This window comes from Tachypleus tridentatus, chromosome 7, assembly GCF_004210375.1.
Source record: "Tachypleus tridentatus isolate NWPU-2018 chromosome 7, ASM421037v1, whole genome shotgun sequence".
NCBI classification, from domain to species: domain Eukaryota; kingdom Metazoa; phylum Arthropoda; class Merostomata; order Xiphosura; family Limulidae; genus Tachypleus; species Tachypleus tridentatus.
Window position 1 is genome coordinate 20,512,764 of NC_134831.1, and position 7,010 is coordinate 20,519,773.

Sequence of the window (7,010 nt, forward strand, 5' to 3'; positions counted from 1 at the left end):
AAGGCCCTGCAAATTACCTACTTTTATTCTATAGACCAAGGTGAGGAAAAAGAGGAAAAAATTCAATATTCATACAGTAGAATAGTAAAGTTTTGAATGATGTGTCATTTAGTGTTAACTGGAAGAAAAGTATTCTTTGTCGAAATGCTACTATTTATTTATTATTATTACGAGGATATAAAATATCTGTTTTCCTCTGTGAAAAGTAAGTTTCTAATTATGTTAGGACAAACAAAAATAGAGCTAGTTGGCTTCCTAAACAAGTGTTAACAAACTTTTATTCTCAGATTGACTGTTCAACACATGTAAAGGTTCACAGATCGATGTTGATATCGATATAAAATTCCAATTTTATGTGGATTAACAACTTATCTCCTCTATTGATTCAGTTTGAGATTAATTACAATGCACATCGGGATTCGATAGAACACCAAAAATTGGTTATCTATACTTACAGTGGCAGAGCAGAACTGGCTCATTGTGTAGGTTTTTTGTAAATAAGAGAAAACATTAAACCAAGTCATATGCCTCATATATTAATTTTCTCTAATTCTCCTTAAAACAATTTTAATTTGGGGAAGAGCTGGTAGAGTTCCTGATGACTTATAAAACTGAATCGGGTATATGACGCCCCACACTTAGTATTACTTGGGCAGAAAAATATATCTCTGGAAAACGAGAAAAGGTCTCAGAGATTAATTAAGTCTATTTTCGCCTGAAGGAATTGTATGTGCTGACGGTATTGAAGATTTCCTCTTGTTTAATTATGAAGAATACCCAAAGCGACCAGCGACTTGACACGCTATTTTCTTAGGTCACTACTAAGAGATTTAAAAAAGACGGCCAGTTTTTTAACACTGTATACAAGTCGTTTATTAATTGACGATCATCGTACGTGTAACAAACTCAACTCTACGATAGTAGAGTTTTATTTTCAAACTCAGTGTCATTCTGTATATATATGTATATGCTTGAGGAGTTCAGTTAAACTAAATAAATGTTGTGAGTATTGTAACACAGGGCTAAGTCTTCGGACTGTCGTATGTAAAAAAATAGTCAAAAATTACTCAGAAGGAACTTTAATAATTTAATGGTTCTTGTTTTGAATAACGCACAAAGCTACACAATGGGTTAGCTGTGTTCTGCCCACCACGGGTATCGAAACCCGGGTTTTAGCGCTGTAAGTCCGCAGACCTTCCGCTGAGCCACTGGGAGATTAATAATTTAATGAATGAAAAGAATCTTGCAGCAATGATTGATTAGTATGTTTTACCATTTAAGCAGTTTACTGTTGCTAATGGTATAGCAAATAGTATTTTAGGTTCTCTTTATAAAAAAATATTAAATAGAAGTATTAAGAAGTCATATTACATATCCCTGGTTAGATCACATAATGAGTATTTTGTTCAATCTTGGGCTCCCTTCACAATAAAACCATTAAGTTTATGACCTACATTGAACTTTACTCACTTTTCTATATTTTATAACAATTTCGTTGATCTTTAAGACATAAAAACTAAAATTCCATTATTATGTTATGCAGTTGCCTAATATTAACTTAACTATAATCATCGTAGTATTTGGCCAGTTGCCAAAGAAGATAAATCTGATCACGTTGGTCAATGTTTGACACGATTATTTTGAGAAAAATCTTCGTAAACAGATTTCATATGAAATGATAGATACGTATTATTTCGTATACAGTATCTTTTGTCACATTGTTCCAAGGATAGTTGGATGGTTATATATGCTTAACTCTTAATACGAGAGATTCGGGTTCGAATCACCTTCATATCAAACGTGTTTTCCTTTTAGCTCTATGGGGTTGTATTCGGACGTTTAATTCCACTATATGTTTGTTAAAGAGTTGTCCAAAAGTTGACTGTGAGTGGTGTTGTCTAGCTCATTTGTGGACGGCTAGCACGAAAATAAAACAATAAAGAAACCAATGATATATTGATGTAACTTTAAAGAATTTAACTATTTCTCCAACTTTTGTATTCTAGAAGAGCCTAATATGTAGAACATAAACTCTAAATGAAATAATACAAGATAAAAATAATATGCATAAGTTGTATAAAAGTTAAAAATGTTTATTTAAATCGTTTGGGAACCTTGAAGTTTTATTAACAAACCTTTTAGTATGTTTCTTAAGCCTCTGATTTTACATTGCTGTTCTAAAGGTAAAGAATAAATGTTTGGATTTATAAAATGTGAAAAAGAAATCACTTGATTTATAATAACATGTTCTTTTAAGATTACGATTGTCAACTCTTTTTCATTTATGAACTTTTATTATTTGTGAAATTTTATTTGATATTTCGATGAGCAGTAAAGATTAAATGTCCTAATGTAACATATTTTCTGATTTGCCGACAAAAACTGTAGTGTGTACTTATGAAACATTATAAAGTGACATGAATTTAGCATCACAAATATCATTCATTAGATACAATATACTTTACCAAAAATCGCATGTCTCTATGCTTCAAAAGTTCATAATTGTGAATTAATGCTATCAGTGATGACGCGAAAAGCCACTTGTAGAGAAAATTATATATGTAAAAGCGACTGGTTTGTGTTGAGAAAATATTTTTATGTAGAGGAGCGAACAACGTTTCGACCTTCTTCGGTCATCGTCAGGTTCACAAAGAAAGAAAGAAGTAACTGACCGATAGCTGACCACATGTTTGAAGGGGGTTGTGTAACTTAGTGTAGGAATATAGAGGGCGGGCTGAGATGTTTGAATATATATATATATATAATATAGGGTTCTTTGTATTGAGTTGTTCTATAAGTAAGGCTTCTTTAATTTTGCGTTTGTTTATGTTTGTCTCTTTATTTAGTATTTGGGTGTTTTCTATGGTTATGCTGTGTTTAATTGTTTTGCAGTGTTCGAAAACGTTTCAAGGTGACTTTTAGTGTTCTTTGAATCTGGTCTCCAATTTTCTACTTGTTTCTCCAATATAGAAGTCGTGGCAGTTATCACATTGTATTTATAAATAATGTTGGTGTGGTGTTTATTAGTGTAGGTTTTACATAGTATAGAACTACTTAACATATTTCACAAAGGAATATTTTAGATATCAAATTTTAACACGCCTATTTATATTTCAAACAGCACAAAAGTTGAACTAATAAACAATGATTTTTTTTTTAATATGGTTGTAAGCATAATTTTCTATTAATTATTTGATTATATTTTAAGGGACAATTAATTGTTTGTTTGTTTTAAATTTCGCGCAAAGCTACTCAAGGACTATCTGCGTTAGTCGTCCCTAATTTAGCAGTGCAAGACAGAAGGAAGACAGCTAGTCATAACCACCCACCGCCAGAAATAAACGTCTTTATTTAGATATTCATTTAAGCATAACGTCTTCGTCTTTATACCACGATTATAATAATTGTTGATATGAAGTAAAGAGGACAGTGTAAATCGTTAATTAACGCTAGAAAATACAAAAGAGTCGAGATTGCTACGAATAATTTTCAGAAGACTTTCCAGTATATTTGTTTCCTCTTTATATAAACGGGGGTAAAGTTTTCTCTGAGGCATAAACAATCGATAATTCTACTTTTCAAAGGAACTTGAATGTCACAAATTCCAACTGATGAATGTGGGATCGTCCCAATAGAAACGAACGATAATCTGTATCTCCAATACATTTACTTGAATGGTAGTTTTTTAAAGAAAATACCAGTAATTAACGATATGGTTTATCTCGTTGTTTCTTGATAAGCTTTTCCAAAATATTGTTTACGTAATGGAAGCATTTGTCTTGCTAAAACATTTAACTGACATGCGTTACTGACAATTTTCTATAGTATTCAAAATTTAAACTGGGAAAATGCAGTTCTCTCCTCGAATAAATTGAGAATTTGCACAATGTGAAACACTGATAAACTGAAATTGTGACACTCTGGTTGAAACACTTTTTAATTTTTGTACTTTCACTCTCAAGGTAAACGGTAATTAAAATATTTGATTTATATCGTCGTAAATAATAACAAAAACATTTTAGAGCAATTCGTCGGCAAATTGAATCTTAGCAATATTTGAATTCGTCTATGATACCTGGTTTGAAACTAACAATCAAACCACATCATATAGGAATAGGATAGGAAACGTCATGAAGTTAAAACTTTGCTTAGAAACTGTGATTCACCACTTCTTGTTAGATCTGACACTAAACATAACAAACAATAGTGTAAATAGTTATCAATCTCGAATTCTAATAATAGATTAATACAATAGGACTCACATAATAATAATCCATTTTCGAACACTTTGGATCTTTCCTCTATGGCTCTGCAAAGGCCATCCTTTTACTCTATAGACCAAGATGAGGAGTTGGATGAAAAAATTCGATATCTATACTGTAGAATAGTAAAGTCTTGAAAGATTTGTCATTTGGTGTTAACTGTAACCGTGGTTCTTGTGATGTAAATTCCTAAACATATCGTGTAATTTCAGATGATCGTGAGCAATGGTGAAAGAAGAAATAACGATGATGTTTTAAACTTTCTAATGAAAATACTCATGCTTGTGTCTTCAAAGATAATCAATTACTTTATCATTAAATGAAGCAGAATCTGTTATTACGTTAGTGTTAACATTCATTAATGAAAGGTACACTTTAAAAGATGTTTCGTAGGTAAGTTGTGATTTGTCCTTAGTTATGCTCTGATGTCTTTTCGAATATGAATTTAGCCAACGTTTTGCGGAAATGACCTTCTTTTCAAAAATGTGCAACGTTTAAGAAAGTCAGAATAGGGATTTGTAACTTGAGGAAATAACGTGAACAATATGTCTCAGTTGTTACTTTTTGAATTTGAATTTTTACTTTAAACTCCCGTTACATTTTGTATACTATTCATGGTCGCAATTTTACTTTTCAGGTTAAAAAGCTCTACATATAGATGGTCACATGTATTTCTTCAAGTTACACTGACATGCGTATACTTTTAACACCAGTGTATGACGTGCCATAAATTATGCTATACTAAGTATTTTTGATATTTCTTATAGTTGTTATACATTTCATTCCTTTTCCTAAACCCGTTGACAATAGTAAGGCCAGTCCATGTTCATGTGCAACTCGCCAGATTTTTTTCTTATTGTGATATTTTTTGAAACTTTGCAAGGTATGAAAGACGTTAATTGACAATTATGAGTTGATTATATTAATATACCACCCCCTTCCGTGCTGATATAGTTTGCGTCGAAATAGTTCTATGATCATCTTCTACTGTGACGGATGTTTGTTTGTAGTAAAAAGTAAAGCTACACGAAAGCCTATCTGGGCTCTGCTTATAACGTATATCGATAGCCGATTTCCAGCTTTCTCCGACCGGAGACACAGCGCTGTACCACAAGGAGATCGGGGGTATTCACTGTGACGATGCTGAACACTGAATGTTTGTCACTGCTTCATAGTCATTGTGATACTAAATTATTTCTAACTAAGTATGTTGGTACAAAATGTCTTTCGTCTAGAATCGTCATCTTCTGCATACAAGGTTTTTTCTACTCTTTATAGTCAGGTTCACGTATGGCTTATCTATCTACAATATGTATAAAACCTTAATAAAACAGTTTTGGCTGTAATTCGATACTTACCAATAGTCATCTTTCAGAATGCCAATCTGATGCTCGAATCTAAGCTTGGTGGTGTCTTTTAAGCAAAAGCTTAATGATGTTTGTTGTAAGAGATAGCCTGGACGTTTGTGGAACGTTTGTGTAACATGGCTGAACTCGATCATGCAGTGGTGAAAAAAGCAAAAATACTGAGATCCAGTTCCTAGCGTCGTGTCCAAAAGATTTGAAACTCTATACATAAAAAACGATATGCGATAACAATACAAGTTGCAACAAAAAGCTAATAATTTGCTAAGTAGTAAATTAATGGTGAAATGGTGCGTTTTGTCATATTGTCCAGATTTTAAAAGAATACAGACATTTTTTGATGTATTCCGTAATCTAAGAATATTGAATAATAAAGTACAGACATCTTATAGTATTATCAACTATAACCGTGGTTTGTGATAATTAGAAACAATTTTCTTTGACAGCGAAAAATTAAAACGATTTTCTGGGAAAAATAACGCATCTCAGTCTTTATTTAAATGAAACGCTTAATTTGGTTTTTGATATGTAAAGCCACCAATGAGGTTCGAACTCACGACCCCTGGTTTACAAGACCAGTGCTCTTCCACTGAGCTACGGTGGCTTACAGAAATATATTTACGTAAAGCATAGGTCAATCATCTTAAGATGCTTCTTTGGAACGCTATATTTTCTTTAATTTGGAGCGAAGTTAATATTTTCCAATGATATGCTTCTCCCCATAATTCGGATATTCGATATGACTGAAAAATTACCCTTTCGCAGGATAGCCTTTCTTACAACAAGAATAGTAAAGAACTTTGAGAAAATCGGTCTGTGTTTTAGCTAAAGTGAAAGTTAAGTGTTTTGTTCTTTGACTCATTATCTGTGATTCTAATAACAGGGAGACACTCCTTTCTTATCAATTACAGAAAGGTTCTTTAATGAAAGCAATGTTATGACTTACATCATAAAAGTGTTTTCTTTGAAGAATTTTTTCCAGATTCCTATCGAAAGAGATAACAGTGTTTCTTCTCCTAGCCTATCAAGAGTTACTGTAATTACCATATTTATTATGACCACCAAAAACCAGGGTATACAAATTATCGTTAAAATGACTGGAAGAATGTCATGATTGTAAATGAGTCGTGTAAAAGTTAAAATAGGAGGATAGAGGGAATGTAACTAAATGTTTCGCAAGTAAGAGTATTTCCGAGCGCAGTATAGAACACCTTGGAATTTGTTGTTTTGTGTGTGTGTGTGTGTTTTTTTAAGTCTGAGATTTTGACTCTCCGTTTAATCCTGTTTTGACCAGTTGAAGGTCTCATAATAGTTTCAGACACAGGAATTCCAATAGTTTTGATTCGTTGATTTGAGTATGTTTAGGGTCTCATTAATTAATTAA

General features: G+C 32.3%; 1 non-coding gene across 1 annotated transcript; it reads right to left on the bottom strand.

Moving 5' to 3' along the window:
- Positions 1-6,158: 6,158 nt before the first annotated feature.
- Positions 6,159-6,230, bottom strand: TRNAT-UGU (transfer RNA threonine (anticodon UGU)). The gene has a single exon. It is a non-coding gene; the product is annotated as a tRNA-Thr (tRNA).
- Between the last annotated feature and the right edge of the window lie 780 nt (positions 6,231-7,010).